We start from the raw sequence: 20,568 nt of genomic DNA, 5'->3' as shown, positions 1-20,568 counted from the left end.
AACCATACTCCAGCCATCAGAATCGTCCTCATCAGGTATCAAAAATGTGTCTCCAAATATGGTTACCGGTGTCAACTAAACTCCTACCCCGTTCTTTTTTTTTTTTTTTTGATAATTAACTCCCACACCATTTTCAATTTACCCTCACATAGTGTTCTGTTTCTAAAACTTTCCCCGATTTCTGCTTTCTTAGTTCCCCATCTTTTAACTGTTCAGAGAACTCCCCTCCTAAATATAACACTCCCAATGACTTTCTTTACCAATGACTTTCTTCAGAATAAGCATTTTTTTAAGTGGTATATGTTTATATTGCTGTAAAGCAGGGAAACTCCTACTTCATTTATAATGGAGTATTGAGATATATACTCAGATGAACAAAACAAAGAACAGAATGTACAGAAGACAACTTGCATCAGAGAGAGAGAGAGAGAGATGGAATCCCAGTCACACTGGATTGCTTAGCTGTAACCCCTGGAATTGCTAAGTCCCTCTTTGCCAGCAGATCAGGTATCACTCAGTCCTATGCATAACAACCTCTATGATGGAAGCTTTTGAGTCAAAGATCTGGCTGTAGCACTCTTTCTAGATAGCTTAAAAAAGAGTGAATTGAAGGGAAATATTTCTGTTATGGGGGAGGGGGGAGGGCTATATAGTGCGGTCAGAAGAGGTAAAAGGCCTTGTTTCTTTCACTGTTCAAAGTAACATGATATGCAATTTTTTTTTTTTTGATCAGCAACAGAAAAAATGAAATATTAATTTAGAATAGAAAGATGCAACTAGAGGTTGTAAAAAAAACAGCAAACCCAAAAAGCCAGCCCAAATTTTCACATGAACCCAAAACATGGCTTGTCTCTGAATTCCTTGTTTAGCTAGGCCATCTGCCATGTTGTTTGCAGATCTTCTAATCCTGTTAGACAGTTTTGTATGCCCTTAGCTTCAATCAAGATGATGTATTTTATGAATTTATTGTAAATGAATAAAAGTGCATATTTGATTCATGTTCCCTTGGTATGTTTCTGTGTAATACCCTTAAACTGGGCATTTAATGAGACTCGTGTTAGTTTAGAATGTTCACAGCCAGTGGGTCAGTCTGGGGAGACCTATCCTGACAAAGGCTGACATTGTGGTGCCACCAAGTCGGTTGGGGTGGCTTGTCTCAGCTACCAGGGTGAGACCCTAGGCACACACAGTGTGGGATTAATTGAATCTTTGAACTGGACTAGATTTCCAGTATTGCCCTGGACCTTGGAGATTGATGGGCCAAACTGAAAAGTTACACCCGACCCCTAGACTCGATTATGATACTGCACTAGGTGTCGGATTGGGTTGTCTTTGATGTACCAATCAGTGAGATCATTAGCGGGGGTCAAAACCTAGGTATGTTGGGACAGTCTGAGAATTCATCTGAGTGGGTGATCATAGTGACAGGATCAGCCCCTTTGTCGGACAAAGGTAATGATCGGGGATGCACTCTCACTGATGGAAACCAAGACTGCCGGCAACCGATTTCAATCGTTGAAATTTATTTTGCAAAATATATTTTATATGAGATATAAAAGTATATAAATTATGGTTTCGAAATGATTTGCAAAATGTTTTAATTCCCAATATCCATACTTGAGAGAGTGCAACACTGTTCCTTGCAGCCGAGGGAGAGGTCCTCTCTTGTCGGGCAGTGTATGATCATTATGGGCTGAGAGGTTAAGTGTAAGGCCATTGAGTGTTACAAGGTGGCTTGGCCCAGGGACCACTTAGGGTAAGTGTTGGGCCCATAGAGCCCATCTAATGGGTTTCAAGGGGTGCACTGTCCATAACAGTGTATTCGGCCAGGCCTTGTAACAAAGATTGGGCTGAACCCATGTGGCTGATGTGTAGATCAATGTTTGGGTCCCACGCCATACAAGGAAGCCCAACTGGGCAACAGTTTGGAAGGTTTAATGAATACATAACCCTAAATGGGCCTTAAGCCCATTTCGAACTGGACTAATTTGATTAGTCTTTAAGAGGCGAATTCTGAGATAAGATCAACTGATAGGATTGGGCCCACACCTTTTCCACTCAGAGAGTCCAAGATCTAAATGAGATTTAGATTTGGAAACTTCCTAGTTAGATTAGGAACTGGCTGATCTAATATGTAGATAAGATGAGGATTATCCCTTATCTTAAAGGGACTTCTAATCCAGATATGATTTGGGTTAGCAATTCCTAATGGGATTAGGAACTGATCCCTTTAAGTCTATAAAAGGAAGAGGGGGCGGCAACCTTTAGACACATCACAACAGACAACCAACTGTCTTGTCTTCAGAGCTGAGATCACAGAAGAGAGAATTTTGCACCCTGCAAATACTCTCTAGCCGCCTCCTTCCTGCAGCCGCCGCCTATAGCTGTTCGATCTCCATTGCTTGAGAGAAATCAAGATTGAATCTTGATTCCAATCTTTTGGTGAAAAGATTGCTAGGAGTTGTACTCACTAGTCGTCCAGGTGATACTTTGGAAGGATCAAGTTCTTGGGAAGAACACTGCTGATTCTGCTCCACCCTGCACTGCACCATCTTCAATGGGAACAAATTTTGGATCCTACCTTGGGCGTAAACACCTCCATTGAGAGATATTGTTTCTCTGTATCAGGTATTATCTCTCTCTCCTTCTTTTGGTTCAGATCTGGTTCAGTTTATGGTTCAAGAATGATCTTTGAAAATATGATTTTCTAAATAGGGAATTCGATTTCCAGTTGAAGGGAAAGAAAAATTTTTGAAATTCGCCCACTTTATTCCGCAATCTTGGGCGTCCATGTGATGGATTTTCTATCCCTTCAAATCCATCTTATTTGGATAAGCATATCTCTAGAAAGTTGTTTGAAGTGCCTGAATTCATTCCTTAGCTGCCAAATTACCCCTTCCTCAGTTTTGATCAGCAACATGCCCAGTTCAGATTTGCTGCACCACTGCGGCTAACCCTACTTCCTGCAGGCGTTGGTTGCAAATTGCTCGAGGGAGACGATGATAGACCACCGTTTTGGTCCATCATCGCCCCATCTCCTTTGGTCACGTGCCTACTTAAAAGGGCGCGTGGCTTTTTAAGGTCTGGGTCCACCCGATTTAAAAAAGTCGACCCATTCACTTGCCTAGACCCATTAGATCCTGATGGGCCTTGGCCCAACACTCTATCCCTTTGCCAATCACGTGTTTACTTAAAACAACATGTGACTGGTTGACTAGCCTCGGTTCATTGGACCAGACTGAACCAGCTCACAGGACTGGCTTGAACCCTGAAACCTTGCCAACCTTTGTTCATTTTGTTTTGAAATTTGAACTGGAACAAGCCCGTCTCCATTTAATTCCCCTGTCACCGACTGAACATAGGACCTGCCATCCCTCAGCCCACCTTACCATGCTGACTTTCCCCAAGTGTTTAAATCATCCTCTTTTTTCTCTTTTTTCTTGGGAACCTCAGTTGCCTTAACTTCTCTTGTAGAGACTACACTGCCTTGCAAACCACACAACCAAGCCTGTTTTGTCTCTTCATCTTCCTCTCTTCTTCCCTCCTTCCATAGATGGGCTTCAATGGAGATAGCAAGCCAAATATAAAAAACACAGTTAAAATAATTCTTAATAGAATCCTCTGAAACCCTGCTTAACCTAGAAATTCAAGCAATAGATAAAACGAGAAAGAAAGATCACAATATGAGACATAATGAAATTATCTTGACAGAGTTCTGTGAAACCTGAATTGAACAAAAAGGTACACTGGAAGGTCTTCTAAATAGTTACTGTGAACACTAAACCCGATGCCACTGATAAGCATTATACATCTATAACTATACTTATATGAAATTAAGCCAGAACAGAAGCATAGACTTCGGAATAGAAGGAAGAAAAAAGAAGAAAGCAAAGGTAAATAGTCCTACCGATTAGTCAATCAAAAGAACTAGAGATTTTCTTTTGAGGCAGAGAGTAAACAAGTTGAAATCAAACTAAGCAAGTTCTCCAAACCAAAAAAAAAACGAGGGTAACCTAACTAAAATCAAAAGCGAAGCTGTTCAAATCTCCATTCAAAGACAAAAAACGGAAACTACAAAAAACCAGAACCAATGGAACAGATCAATGCATTTTTCGTTGTATAAGAAATTAGAAAGAAAATAGATCAATGGAACCAGATCTTAAGAAGAGCGAGCATTATCGAGCCAATAACCTTACCCGGCGAGATTGTGAAACAAGACTCTCTTAAGAACTAGATCTGTCTAAACCTGTTGTTCAGTGCCGCAGAAAGACTGTGATGAAGAAACCAGATCTTGAAGAAGACCCAAAGAGAAAGAACTAATAACTTCATCTGGCGATCACCAGTGAAACAGGGATATGTCAAGAACTGGAATTGTGAATAAGGCCTTGCCGTTCTGTGCCCTAGGATAATATCTCTGTAGGCGAATCCTTCTCACTTCAGTGCCGTTGGGAAAAGAACAACGAGACACTCTTAACGGTCATAATTCACAATTTAGGGTAGGGAAGAGATCCCCTGTTTTGAAGGTAAATCGATTCCCTCTTTCGTTCACAGGTTCACTTTGATTTTTCATATTACAGGGAAGTAAAATTCAATAAAACCGCTCAAAAAATATTCAATAAAACCGCTGGTTTCTACTTCATTGTCTTGGCACCGATTGGACTTGGGCTGTGCTTGGATTTAACAATAAAATAAGAACTTGACCCAAGCCCACTTTACCTTTAATCACTTATCCACTGATGCATATATATGTATGTACTTCGTGTAGATGAAATATTGTTAGTTTATATTTAATTATTTGTGGTAAGGCACAGAGTATTTGTTTAAGTCCCAAAATCTTCTTCGAGCAGAGATTCAAGCTCATCCCAACTATATGAGTAAATTATGTGATTTTATTTCATCATTTTTAAAATCATATCATTGTTAAATTATTGGTGCTTAAATTATTTTTTGGGTAAATTACAAAGACCCCTATATTATGGGGTCTATGACAAAGACCCCCTGTCTTTATTTTGCGACAATGACCCCTTGTACTATGACCATGAGACAAAGACCTCCTTCCATTAGCTTTCCATTGAAATCCATCGTTGAACTTGGGATAGACACAAGATCTCGATAAGTCAATGGATAATAATTAAGTAAATAGAAATAGAAATCTATCGATAATTTTTGGGTATAGGTGATTTCTCATCACCTTTTCTATACCTTGTTCTTCTTCTTTGAATAAATATTATATTTTATTTAGGATTCTCGATTAGTACCCTGTACTTTGGGTCTAGTGCCACTTTGGTCCCCGAACTTTAAAATGTGCCAATCCTATTGTTAACAGACCGTCAACTATGTGTATCACGTGATGGCATGTGTGTATTAAATATCTTGAAAATGATAAAATTACCCTTCAAAACGTTGTTCATCATCTTCTTCTACAGAAATAAGTATCCTGCTCATTATGAAAGGGCTGGAATTGAGTGGCTCTAATGGAGATGAGAAAACCTTAGGTGCATTTCCTGAGCATGTGGGGATGGTGGATATGGTTGAATGAGTTAGATTTATCGATGGTTGTTGGAGTGGTGGGAGAAGGAGGAAAACTAGTTCTAATGGTTGATAAAGAAAACTGAATGACACTCGAAGGGCATTTGTGTCCTTTTGCATGCCACTTAACAACTAACCAACAACAGGTAATGGGTTGGCACATTTCGAAAGTTTGAGTACTAAATTGTCACATTTTAAAGTTCAGGGACCAAAGTGGCACTAGGCCCAAAGTACAGGGTACTAATCGAGAATTTTTTCTTTTATTTATCTTCAAAAAACAACTTTAGGAATTCCATTGATTGTGGTTTGTTTAGTATTAGAAAAAATCAGCCTTTGATCCTCGTGTTCTTTAAAACTCCAAGGCAAGCTTCTTTTACTACCACATAAAAGGAGTTGTGGGTTCTATCCATATATAGAAAGAAGTATAAGTTTCTTTGTTGTTGTTAGTCATATTCGTGTCTTTATGCAAGGGTAAGCAACTAAGCCATTAATAAAAGCTTACAAATTAGTTTTGAATAAAACATAGGAGTTAGGAATCAACTATCTCTCGTTCTCCTATTTTTCTATATATATATATATATATATATATATATATATATATATATATATATATATAGAAATAGAAATGGAGTTCTTGGGGGAAGATAAAATCAACCAGTAATATTCTAAGCCATAACTCATAAGTAGCATCAAATTTGTTTTCTTTTTCATCCATTTCTTCTAAAAGAACCAGGTTGATGAGGGTCAAGCAATTGAAAAGCTAACAATCCTAAGACCAATGTTTAATTCCCTAGGAAGACAACCTCACCAACCCAAGCACATTGAATCTCTAATCCTTGAAAATCTAGTTTAATCCATTTAGCTTGCTACAAAGTAGTTTATGATCAGACACCAAAAGGGGGAAAGGATTACATTAACCATATAATTGACTTAGGGGAAACCTTCCCTAAATGAATTATGCACCACATATAAGAACCCCATGGTAACAACTTCCACAAAAGCCAACAAATCCAATGAGGCAATGCATGGAAGCCTAATTGATGAGAGAGATACTTGGCAGGTGGAGAGGCACCTTGCCATAACAAGAGCCTACAAGAAGCTTATCTCCTTTAGGCACATCATCCTTGTTTTCCATTAAAGAAGATTAGGATGAACAGATTGGCTCGTATATGGAGGCAAGGGACCCCAAGTTGTTGCCTGGGACCTTGAATATTTACCATATAGCAAATACTAAAATATCAGTACCCATAATTTGATGGCTCCTACATAAGAGGGTTTACAGCAAAAGCTTGCATGATCCAATGTCTTTAGACCATTCCATCCATGGATCATTTTTTTAGACAGTTCAAACAGAACTATTGACCACCATCCAAATATTTTCTTTAAAATCATACATTCTGGATTAAAATTATGAAAGATTTATTTTGTGTTGCCAATAAAAAAATGAAAAAAAAAACCCTCACTGAATGCCGCCCTGTGTGAATATTTTGTTCATTATTTTGTTTTTGTGGTTTTTTCCTTACGATCTATGGTTATAGAAATCAAAGAAATAGACATTGACATATTCATGCATACCTCAAGCAAGGGTACACTCTGTCAATGCGCCTGCTTGTTTCACCTGGCGCTCGCTGCCTGATCAAGCAAAACCAAAAAAATAATCACAAAAAAAATCACGAAAAGATATCAAAGAAGAACACTAAAGCTCAAGATATTTTACTCATAGAGATCCATGATGTGATTCCTAACAAATTGCACATTCCCGCATCGATATCTACCACATTCAAACAGCAGATTTAGATTACTAGTACCCAAGAAAATGAAACAATAACACCAAAAGAGGGCGAAATAGAAAGTAGAAACTAGGGTTTAGTAGGAAAGATAAAAAGATAGAGTAAGGATTTATAATGTACCCCAGGCTTAAGAGCGACGCCCTTCTTCGTCTCAAAGCTCTTCAGTTTCTTTGTAGAAGAAGTCTCGCCCCACTCTCCTGCACTCTCACACAATCATAATCGTTTCCAGGAGATAACCAACGGTTCTTTCCCTTGATGCCTTCAGTGCTACACAAAAGCAAAACTAATTTTCTCCAAGTAATGTCTTTGGATCCTCTTCTGACTTCTTTAACAGTCCATACTGTACATCTACTCTCTACTTTCAAATTTCTAGACTCAGAATTTAAAAGATGTTTATGTAGAGAAACCCTAACTCCAGGCTTGCTTGAGTGAAACCCCAAGAGATTTCATGCAGCATAACTTCCACGGGCAAGGGATTGCGCTATCCACTGAGACACAAAACAGAAACCTCACTAATACATATTCGGTTTCAATGGAATTTGCAAGATCCAAGAGAGCCTACCCCCGATTCAGCTGCCGCTCAGGTGGGTGGAAGTTGCCGCTACAAGCCTAAGGTCGCGGTTACAAGAGATATGGAGTATTGCAGAATCACGTAGTGGTGGTTGTCAGTTCAAATAGCACTTAGACATTGTTGGTGCAAAGAGATAAGAGATCGGAAGAGTTGATGGTCGATGTTACAATCTCTAAGTTTCCATTAAGACTTGAGAGTCATCTCAACAAGACTCACTAAACTACTAGGGAGAGGGAAAGAAAAAGAAGTTTCTAGGGTTTTAATATTTCTTCTCCTCTCGCAGAAATTGTGACTTTTAGGTTTCACCAATATCAGGTGGTGGAGAGGGCTCTTCCCTGCGACATAGATGAGCATTCTAAGATCTACAGTATGAAGCTATGGACGACCAATGAGGTCTATGCTAAATCGAAGTTATGGTTCATAATTAATGAGGTGTTTGAAAAGCAACAGACAAGTTTTGGCAATTAAATTTTTGCGAAGAAATCCAACTAAAATCAAAGAAATAAGATTTGGCTGCCACATCAAATACAAACAGATTATCCACCGTTTAGGAATATGTCATTTTTAAAACCTTAGGATAGGAGTGGCAATTTTCCCATCCCTGACGGGTACTCAGGCTCCCCGACCCAATGGGGTTGGGGATGGGGTTACCTTGGCAGGGTTCGGGTCGGGGTTGGGATGAGGCTACCCTGAATTCCCGATTGGGAACGGGTCGAGTGATAGAGAATAGATAAAGAAGAGTTTCAGTCATCAGTCCTTCTAACTTTTGCCTATCATTGCTGACCGTCGTCGTCGTGACGTCATCACCCATCGAACTCTCTCTCCTCATCGATCTTAACTATCTCAATGGTCCTCTCTCTCTCTCTCTCTCTCTCTCTCTCTCTTTCTCTCTCTCAATCTCAATCTCTTTGTCTCAACCTCTCACTCTGTCGGGGATTTGGGTCCCCGACGAGGAATTCATCCCCATCGGGGTCGGGGATGGAGGGGAGATTCCTTTCCTCGTCGAGGATCAGGAATGGAGACAGAGGGTGATTTGGGGGTCGTGATCGAGGATGGGGAGTGTAATCCCCGCCTTGAACCCGCCCCATTGCCATTCATACCTTAGGCTACGTTTGATTTGTGGGAAGATTTTGATGAAATGGGAAAGGTTAGAAAGGGATGGAAAAAAAAGAAAAAATGAGTAGATATTTTTTATGTTCTAGAATTCCAGTTTTTATTAAAAAGGAAAGATAGTGGGAGAAACAATTCTAATAACATTTATTAATTAATTAACTAGCGAGGACCCGTGCAATGCACGGAATTTGTTAAGGAAAGCTAAACAATAAAACGAATAAGAGTATACAATTGTTTTATATTTCTAACTTTTTAAAATAATGATTAATTATTTATATTTATAACTTTTAATAACATTTTAACATGCAAAAATAGAAATAATTTATTTCAGCTAAGCTTGTTCATTGAACTAATTTAACCAACCAACACCCGAATTGCCCAGATTCTAATATTTTAGATTGAAATTGGGATCGGTTTTGTTGTGGCCATTTGTAAATTGACCAAAATTGAATGACCCAATCATAAATATATATTAATATTTTTATTTTTTAAATATAATTTTTTAATATGGAAAAGGGGTGAAATTCCCATATTTATTAGTTTCAAATATGTTATATTATAAGTTTATGTTTTAATAATGTTAATGTAATTTTTTAAATTTAAAATTAAGTTTTCAATATAACCTTTTAAACCAATTGAGCAAACCGAAAATTAACCCAAACCAATACAAACCAATTTAGTTGGTTCTCACTAATGGCCAGTAGATTTCGGGTAACCAAATCCCCAACCTAACCATGTCGATTTGGTTGACCAAATAGCCTACAACTGAATTAAACCAGGTTATGATCAACACTCCTAATTTCATCTAAATTAATATTTTAATCTCTAATAAATAAAATTAGTTTAATCAACAATAATTATTAAAAATTTATAGCAAAAATGCATAATAATTGAAAATATATTGGTCATGAAAATAAAATAGATAACTAATAAAAATAAAATAATTACAAAAATACTAAAAATACTGAAAATATATTAAGTTGGTCATAAATATTGTAATCTCAAAAATACAATAAATACAATAAGTATAATATATTAAATTTAATAGTTAAATAACAGTAGTTTAATATCTAGTAATTAGGAGTGGATTTATACATAATTATTGACAATATATTTTTAAAAACTATAAATAATTGCTGAAAATACAAAAATTATTAATTTTAGTATATTAAATATATAATAAATATAGATTAAGATCTTAATATCATTATTAATTAATATTATTTTTTGAAAGTTATTTTTCTAGAATTATTAATTTATATAAGTGAAATTGGTTATTTGAAATATTATTTAGTTATTTAAATAATATCCTTATTTAAATTTTGTAATTTTAATTATTAATTAAATTTAATAATCTATAAAATTACAATTTATTCTACTATTACATAACTTCATTATTAATTTTGCAAACACTTTAAATTATTATTAATTATAATATTATGTTATGATTTTTTATTTTAATTTTTCTAATTTATTACATAATTTCGTTATTTTAACTATTTAAAATATAGTTATGTTAAATTTTTCATTCTTTAAAAAATTTAAATAGTATATAAAATATTTAAAAATACTCATTATTTGATATTTAAGATATTTAGTTATTGAAATATTTAAATAATATTTTATTATTTTAATGTTAAATTTCTGTTATTTGAATAATATGGAAAATCATAATTTATATTGTTAGTGCATAAGTTTTTATTTAAATAACATAAAATTAACATTAAAATAATAAAATTTTATTTAAATGTTTCAATAACTAAATATCTTAAGTATCAAATAATGAGTATTTTTAAATATTTTATATACTATTTTTAACTAAATATCTTATTTTCTCAAGAGTCAAATGGAGGTGTTTGGTCATGAAATTTGATGTGTTGGGGTTTTATTGGTCTTCGAATAAGGTCTGATTAATCATAAAATTGGGATGACCGATGGTAAACTCTAATTAATGAGATTTGCTAAAATAGAATTTAGGCTTGATTGGGGGGTCAAACGGGGGAATTTTGAGCAACAATTTGATGGTAGGCATGGATTAGGATGAGGAGTCAAGTAGATAGTTCTATTTTGAGAAAGATATGGTCGATCTTGGAAATCATTTAGGGCCATCAAAATGGGATGTTGGTGTTTTTGTGATTGATTTTCGTAGATTTGTGGTGGGATTTGTTGGTTGATTGATTCCTGGTGATCCTGAGATGATGGGTGCATTGGATTTGATTTCGATGAGTTGGAGTTTGAATATCGCATAGATCGGGGCCATTAGAAAGGAAGTTGGTGTAATGAATGATAGATCTTTGCTGTTTAGTCATGAAAACAAATGTGTAACTAAGTTATAGGTTTCCAAGTCTAGGGATGATGTCTGATCGGATGTTGATATTGATCTCAAGATTATTTTGAGTTTTGAAAAGTCTCAAGTTGATTTGATTATGTTTCCAAGTTTCTGGGGTCTAAGAGGAAGGTATGAAAAAGGTAAGGTAAAGGGACCAAGAAAAATTGGTGCTGATAAGTGTGGCAAGATTGTTTGTTGTTGATTACATTAGGGAGTTAGCTAAATATAGAAGTGTTGGTTCCATGGAGCCATTATCGGCACATTGGTACCATAGAACCCATATGTTTTCTAGTGCATTTGGTGAATATAGGGTTTTGGTCGAGGATGTTTCCTCCTTGCTCTCTCTGAGGGTAAAAGGGACTTTTATCCCTTCAAATCTAATGAATATTAATTGTTTGTGACTAGAAAATGAGTAATATTGCATAATCCAACCAGACAGAAATCATTTACGACTTCCGGAGCTTCTTTCTTATGAATTAAAGAAATATATATAGCATTGACAACATAAGACATCTTCTTCTATTTGAACACAGGTTGGATAAAATCCACCAACTCATTGCCAATTACCTCCTAAGATTTTTGGTAAAAAGTAGCTAATAAGCCATTAGGTCTTGGGGCTTTTAATGGAACTATATTAAATATGCTCCTTTTTTTTTACTTCCTCGTAGCTTGGAACCATTGAAATTAATTTATTTTCCCCCTGTGTAACCACATGGGAAAGGAATGAATTCTAGATCACCAAGGGATCTAAGCTCCACTCTCCATCTTTACACATAAGCCAACTAATTTGGGCACCCTAAGCTCTCTGTCTCCAATAAAGTTTCGCATTGGGTAAACAATCTTTATATTTAGCCACCAATCTTCTCTCTTCTTCAAAGGTATTCTTAGTAGGAGAATTAATGACTAACTATTCAACTCTTTCAGTAATGGTTTTCAATTTCTACACCCAATTTCCTGTGATGGATCTCCCCCAATTTGTGAACTGAAACTTGCATTCTTTGTTGCACTTGGAATGTAAAGGACCCTAAGGAATAGAGCCCTAGTTGTGTTCTATTTCTTTGAGAAAACCATCTTTCAACCAATAAGCTTCTAGGTGAAGAAGTTTTAAGTCCTCTTGATAATTCTTGTCAAAATTAATAAGATGGGAGTGTGTTTTCTTCCCACAGAGGGGAGATGTTTCATCATAGCATTTGGGAAAGAAAAAACTCTCCAATAGTTTGAAGCCAAGGCTCTATTTTGTCTTTCTCTGATGAGCTAGGGTGGTTCCCTCTTGTTAGACCAAGTTTAGACTGGTCTAACATAGTTAATTAACAATATCCATGAGTAGTCTAGTCTAATTTATTCCAAAGAGCAAGTGACTGTTTCATCTTTATATCTTTCGCAGTGCAAATGACATTTGAGTTCTCTGACCAAACAAACACCAAGGGGAAGAGATCGAGCTAGCAATCATTTTAAGATGTTTCCAAAAGTATTCTTTATTCATCATAGAAGGTTCATTATCTACACAAACAATATGCTAGACCTCTGTTAGAGGAAAAGAAGAAATTGAAGTAACGATGACATTATTAGAGGACGAGATGATCTCCAAGTTGACGAAAAGGCATCAACTTAGCCAAAGGTCACTAGATTTTCCATCTACCGGAATCACATCGCTTTTAACTAGACCCAATGATTCTATAATCTTGATAGATTTTGACTCTGAAGCCTTAGTCTTAGAGATAAAAGGTGATATTTGGACTGGAGACCCCACGGATGGCTTTTAGATGTTGAACTACCAAGTCTCCTCCTAGCAGTTCTACGATATGATGATCTTCATGATGAGGGGTGGGGTAGGGCTCCTCACCTTAAACCCTTTTAGAAAATTTTGGATAGTCCACAGGAGTATCGTTTTCATTAGTAGGCACCAACAATGGTCGTTGTCTCAAATTATTAACATATAAATAGTTTAATATTTTTCTATAGTTTTTATGAAGGTTATATTATCAAAATTTAAGATTTAAGTTATTATTTAAATAAACAAATTATTAAAGTTTTTTTAATCTTATCAAAAAAATAAAATATAAAATCTCTTTCTCTATTACAAGGACTAAAGAAGAAAATTGACTAGAAATAGAAACCTAATGTCTCAAATTGCAGCCCTAAGCGTTGACAATTGTGACCAGGAATCATCAATGATAGTGCTAGAGGGAATAAAATTATCAAAAATAACATGGGAAGTGAATTTTCCCTAAAAATATCAAATCATGCATCGCAAAGGAAAATCTCCCATAATTGTTTTTTACACATTATTTTTCTTTGTGTAAATTAGCTATTTCCAATTGATATAACTCAATCCAACTTGGGATTGAATCAACAATTTTCTTCACTACTAAGTTATTGAAAGGGGGTGTTTGCCAAAAAGGACATTGTAGATATCTGAATTTTTAAGCCAAATAAATAGGCTTAATTTACATGACAGCCTCTGAATTAAATATGTCTTGGTGGCCTAAGGATCCAAGTATATTAAGTCCAATTTGGCCCATCTCCTATTGTACTAGGGTGGTCCCATTAGCAAGACCACTAACTCCTACATCATGGTGCATGTATGAGAGTTAACCCAAACCCAACACCCCACTCACATGGGATTGATTAGCAAAATGGGTTGAGGTGGCAGTCCTAACCCTTGGTTGTAAATAGCCTTAACTAAGAAGAGAAAGGGTCTTTTTCCTTTTTTCCAAAAACACACTACAAGAAGCTCTCAGACACCAACACTGAAGATTGCAAACAACCACAAGTTCCTGCAAACTCTAACAACTACAAGAAGGAAAAAGCTTTTTCATTCTCTACAAACACATTTGGATTCACGCTCTCCCAAGAATATCAAACCACAACAAAAGGGCCGTGTTAATCAGAGGTTGCTCACGTTATCGAATAGAAATCAAAGAGAGTTCATATCCATTGTATTTTCCTTTATTACAATTTTTTTTTGTAATTAGTCTCGATATTTTGTGTTAATTGAAAAACATAAAATTTGTGTCAACAAATTTCTGGCATGCCTGGTGGAACTCTCTCTTCCTCCGATCTTTTGAGTCAACAATTGCAGCAACCATCCAATGGCGCTTTCGGTTCTTCCTACAACCATCTCGTCACATGTGCCATGGCAAAATCCAACAAAGTGCAGCTATCATCTCTAGTGAAGATCCTAACACGTAAAATCACCAAGTTGGCTACTCTGTAGAAGCAAAGCCTCTTCAACTCTTCACACTTTGATTTGAAGGGAAAAAACACCTTCTCTCAGATGACCAATCCAGCACTATGTCGAGGACAGAGTCATACTCTTCTCCATCATACAACTCCTACTCCACTTCTAGTAGCATCGTACCGGTGATGATGACAGAAGCTGTGATGATGGAAAAACGACTCCAGAAGATGACCGTAGCCATTAAAAACCTCAAGAGCTCCAACACTGAGAAAGATCTCCAGATTTCCTTCTTGATGAACAAATTGGAGATACAAAACCGCCAAGCAGAGCCCAGTCAAGGACCTTCCTACCCTCTAGGATTCATTCCTTAATGACTCTTAACCTCCAAAAGTAGCAGAAGCAACAACAATAAGAGCGTGATCATGTTACCATGTAGAACATGATGCAACACACCACCCAAATTTTTATCGCTTTTCTAACAGTACAACAACTCTAGTAAATGATCGCTGACACCATAAGGACTCAGTATGGAGTTCCACAGACCTCTATATTGTATGCCAAACCATACACTCGCTACATTGATGAGATGTGTATGCCAATTGGCTACCAACCTCCTAAGTTCCAATAGTTCAATGGCAAGGGTAATAATCTAAAGCAGCACATAGTCCACTTCATTGAGACTTGCAACAATGCGGGAACCTACGACGACCAAATGCCAAAGCAATTTGTTTGCTCCCTCAAGTCTACATTTTTTGATTGGTATACCGACCTCCAACCAAGCTCCATTGACAGTTGAAACCAGCTTAAGAGAGAATTCCCCACTCGCTTCTACTGTACACGTCAAGCGGTTGGACTTCCAAAACTTTCTATTACAAGGCAAAGAAATGATGAGTCTATCATCGACTACATTGAGCGGCGGAGAAACCTCTTTCTTTAGTGCAAGGAACATATCAGTCAATCTTCTGCCATAGACACATGCATCCAAGGGATGCATTAGGGAATACTCTACAGTCTTAAAGGGAACATGCCTACCACCTTTGAAGAATTAGCTACTCGAGCTCATGACTTGGAGATCTAGATAACCAAGCATGGAAATCCCCAACTAAGTGATCCTCGTGATAAGAAGGAAGGTAAGAAGGGAGTTAAGAAGGACCTTAAGACTTCCTCCTCCTCCAAAGAAGGAAGTTAAGAAGGACCTTAAGAAGGAAGTTAAGATCTTCGACAAGAAGATAAAGATGGAGATTAAAGTGAAATCTTTTGCAAACCAAGGCCAAGAGAAGTCTAGGCCTGTTATGAAGGATCTAGAAAAGGACGTGAAGAGCAAGGATATGTGACCGACCCCAAGTATTACCAGTACCATCGGATGATAAATCATCCAACTAAAAAGTGTTTTGTCTTGAAGGACAAAATACTCCTTGATCAAGAGGTGACCACAGTTTATGCCTATTCTGACATGCCAAGGTTCAGGAATCCCAACATCTCAACTGATGACTGGTGACTTGGACTATTGGGAAGAGCCATCTATTTCAGAAGATGAGATAGAAGATGGGTCGTCCACCTTCACCAGTATGAAACCCAAGAAGAAGGTATGACACCAACCCAAAGGAATCATTTCAAATGGAAGCAAGACTATCTCCATCTACTCTAGTGACTCAGAGACATCTCCTCAAGATGAGATCGGATAGAACATCCTCTCTCGATGTAAGAACAAGGTTCCTCATCCCGTTGTCCCTGCATCAACTAGACCAAAGTAGACTAGAAGGTAACGAGTACACAACACCTCCAAAAAAAAGAGTGCCAAAGAAGAAAGCACCTCAGGTACCACCACCTAGTAAGGAGGAAATGCTTCAACAACCTCATCCAACTCCAATACTCCTTTGGGAATTCATGCCTAGAGAACTTTTCCCAGAGGAGTGTATAGCAGCATACTTGGTGATAGTTGACGAATAGGAAACATTACCATCAATAGAAGAAGCTTTTCATCCGACGAGGACAAAGACATGACAAGGCCTCTTCAAGAGCACCCCATGTGTTATGAAGAAATAACAAAGCAGTTGAGGGAAGTGCCATCCCACTTAAGCCTCACCCAAGGACTTCAATTGCTGTAGAAGGTTTGTTTTGAAATGGTGGGGACCTTGATTCTTCCCAACAAGTACCAAAGCAAAGTACCAAAAGGGGACGACTGTGTGAATTGCATGGCAACAATTACCTTTACAAATGAGGATTTACAACTTGGGTCAAATCCACACAACAGACCCTTGTATGCTGCTGGATATGTTCGTGAATAGAAGATGTTACACATCCTCATTGATTCTGGATCTACCGTCAACATCATGCTAGTCTCCATTATGAAACAACTTGGGATTGACAAGGATGAATTGCTAAAGAGAAAATTGACAATCCAAGGCTTCAATCAAAATGGACAACGTGATTTAGGCATGGTGCGTCTTGAGATAGAAATAGGGGACTTGACATCTTCGAACCTTCTACATGCCATCGACGCCAAGACGTCTATCAACTACTTTTGGAACGTCCTTTGTTGCATGAAACAGGGGTAGTTCCTTCAACATGGCACTATTGCTTCAAATACTGCCGTAATGGAACACAAAGGAAATTAGTCACCGAGATAGAGCCTTTCAACAAAGCTGAAGCACATTTTGTCAATGCTAATTTCTATGCTAACAAAGTCATATCAGAAGTCTTCTGTTCTTTGTGCTGAAACCTTCTGCAAAGAAGGTCTGAAAGGAAAGAAAGACATGGTCCACTAAGAAGAAAATACATCTTCAAATAGTAACAAGAAGCCTCTACAAAACCAATATGCATCTACTACCTTGCCAACATCTCCATCAATGACTTCCTCTCTTTATAACCAATCATCCCCCATGCTTCATTGCACACAAAAGTCGAGGAGAAGGGAAGGGCGACCTCCTTTTGAGGTAATGGCTTCATCAATCACTACACCAATATCAAAGAGTGAAATTGAAGTTCTTGAGAAGGATCTTGTGCTTCCAATCTCCATAGCATCAACGCCGCTGGTCTTTAAACCACCTCTAAAGGGATTTGTTGGAGCTTCATCAACTAGTAAAGTAGGGCAACATCAACAAGGGTGCTGAGAAACTCTTCAAGAAGGTAGAGTACAAAGAAGGTGAAAATCATTAGTTAGGGGACCTTGAGCTAGTCCTTACAAAATTGAGGCTCAAACATCACTTAGAAAAATGTTGCCTTAGGATACATTGTTAGGATATAGCTATGGAGAATCAAACACATTCATTCAAATCCCGTGAAACTGAGTCAAGCCAAACCTAGGTTGAAGTAACTACAAATTATCCAAAACTCACCATGCCGTGGCAAACCAATCAACCATCAATCAAATCTATACCCACTAACAAAGCTTATTAGAACAATTAGCTCGCCTAAATTAGATAAACAAACTTGGCATACCTAGATAAAGTAGGAAATCAACTCAACTCTTTTATAAAATAAAACCCGACCTACTCACAGAAATATAAAACCAATAAGCGTAGGTCAATTCAAACAGACACCTCTAAACAATCTAAAATAAATCAAAACTGAAAATTGACTTAATCAGTTTAACCTACAAGAACTGATCCTAATACAATTCCAATCAAACTATTCAATCTTAAACCAACCCATTATAACTTATACCACAATTCGGATACTCTCACTATTCTAATTTAAGCAAAACCAAGATATTTAGAGAAGCTAGGAAAGCAACTCAACTCCATCAAAGCGTTAAAATTGACATACACAAATCAAAACAAAGGCAATAAACAATGACGAATCCAAACAAACCCACATAAACAATCAATAAAAACTCGGGGAGATAACTTGACATAATCACATCAACTGACAAGAACCAAGTGTATTACACCCCTAATGTCTCTATTTTAAATCATTCGAACCCATTATATCAATCTCCGTAAGCTAAAAGCCCTCACTTAGACTTATAAGTAACAAATTGAATCTATAGTAACAGATTCAAACTAATCCCCTCTGGCTACATAAACATCCTTGTGCCAAACGAACTCATCTAGATTTGTCAAGATTAAAGAATAGGTTTTTGAATTTCAAAACCACAAATATTCACAGCACATTTCATAATCAGAAAAGTCTTCGAAAACCCTAACGAATAACACATTATTAGTGCCACACTATGAATTGTTATCACACTCAACATCTTAAAACAATCCACCCAATAGAATCCGTTACTACAGAGCATTAACCAAACCCAACATGGCCAACCCAAATTGGAAACAACATAACAATGCAATGTCGGTCGAATCTGTCAATCCATAACCGATATAACAGAAGCCTAGGATGAAATAATCTACTTTATTTAACAAATCCAATAAAATCTATCGAGACCTTTCCAGAAGGAAGCCATCATAGAAAAATGTAGCTAAAATCAGTCCAAACTATCCAAAATTATCTAGACCAACCTAATTTATCTAATCAAACCTAAGCTTATGTCGACCCAGCCAAAAGAAGATGCAGACAATTTTAGATTATTCACTTTCTAACCAACCAATCCTGATGTAAATGAATCCAACTCAACATAGAGAAAACCATTTGCTGAGATTGGATATATAGCTAAGGAGAATCAAACACATTCATTCAAATCCCGTGAAACGGAGTCTAGCCAAACCTAGGTTGAAACAATTACACATTATTCAAAACTCACCAAGTTGTGGCAAACCAATCAACCATCAATCAAATCTATACCCACTAACAAAGCTTATTAGAACAATAAACTCCCCTTACTAATATAAACAAACTCGGCATACCTAGATAAAGTAGGAAATCAACTCAACTCTTTTATAAAATAAAACCCGACAAAGTCATAGAAATATAAAACCAACAAATGTAGATCAATCCAAACAGTCCCGTCTAAACAATCTAAAATAAATCAAAGAAAAAAATTCACTTAATCAGTTTAGTTAACCTACAAGAACCGATCCTAATAAAACTCTAATCACACTATTCAATCTTAAACCAACCCATTACAACTTATACCACAAGCTGGATAATCTCACTGTTTAATTTAAGCAAAACGAAGATATTTAGAGAAGCATCAAAGTGTTAAACTTGACCTACACTAATCAAAACAAAGGCAATAAACAACGATGAATCCAAACAAACCCATAAAGTCTCTATTTTAACTTATTACAACCCATTATATCAATCTTCATGAGCAAAATCCCCTCACTCAATCTTATAAGTGCTAAACAGAATCTATAGTAACAGATTCAAACTAATCTCCTCTGGCTACGTAAACATCCTTGTGCCAAACTAACTCATATAGGCTTGTAAAGATAGAGGTTTTCGAATTTTAAAGCCATAAATATTCATATTACATTTCATATTCAGAAAAGTTTTCAAAAATCCTAACGAATAACACATTATTAGTGCCAAACTATGAATTGTTATCACACTCACCGTCTTAAAACAATCCACCCAATAGAATCTGTTACTACCGAGCATTAATCAAACCCAACATGGTCAATCCAAATTGGAAACAACATAACCATGCAATGTCGGTCGAATTTGTCAATCCGTAACTGATATAATAGAAGCCCAGGATGAAATAATCTATTTTATTTAATAAATCCAATAAAATCTATTGAGACTTTGCCAGAAGGAAGCCATCAAAGAAAAACATAGCTGAAATCAGTCCAAACAATCCAAGATTATCCAAATTGACCTAATCTATCTAGTCTAACCTAAGCTAAATTCGACCAAGCCGAAACAAGATGCAGACAATTTTAGATTATTCACTTTCTAACCAACCAATCCTGATGGAAATGAATCCAACTCAACATAGAAAAAACCATCGAGTCTAGCCAAACCAGTTTGAAGCAACTACACATTATAAAAAACTCACCAAGCTGTGGCAAACCAATCAACCACCAATCAAATCTATACCCATTAACAAAGATTATTAGAACAATAGACTCCCCTTACTAATATAAACAAACTCGGCATCCCTAGATAAAGTAGGAAATCAACTCAACCTTTTTATAAAATAAAACCCGAC

At 36.6% G+C, this 20,568-nt stretch overlaps 1 protein-coding gene across 5 annotated transcripts in view; it reads right to left on the bottom strand.

Annotated features, from left to right (window-relative positions):
• The window catches only part of LOC148843848 (uncharacterized), a 28,658-nt gene extending 23,958 nt beyond the window's left edge, over positions 1-4,700 (bottom strand). For 3 of the 5 annotated variants that reach the window (XR_016103299.1, XR_016103298.1, XM_088957997.1), the window contains exon 1: positions 4,197-4,700. The gene's annotated coding sequence lies outside the window, so the exon portion shown is untranslated. The remainder of the gene's footprint in view (positions 1-4,196) is intronic. The other 2 variants (XM_088957994.1, XM_088957996.1) reach the window with 1 other exon arrangement.
• Between the last annotated feature and the right edge of the window lie 15,868 nt (positions 4,701-20,568).

The sequence above is a fragment of the Nelumbo lutea genome, chromosome 8 (genome assembly GCF_056320005.1).
Source record: "Nelumbo lutea isolate HS-2025 chromosome 8, American lotus-T2T, whole genome shotgun sequence".
In the NCBI taxonomy this organism is placed as follows: domain Eukaryota; kingdom Viridiplantae; phylum Streptophyta; class Magnoliopsida; order Proteales; family Nelumbonaceae; genus Nelumbo; species Nelumbo lutea.
The sequence above is the reverse complement of the archived record's forward strand: the minus strand, read 5'-3'. Positions and strand labels throughout refer to the sequence as shown.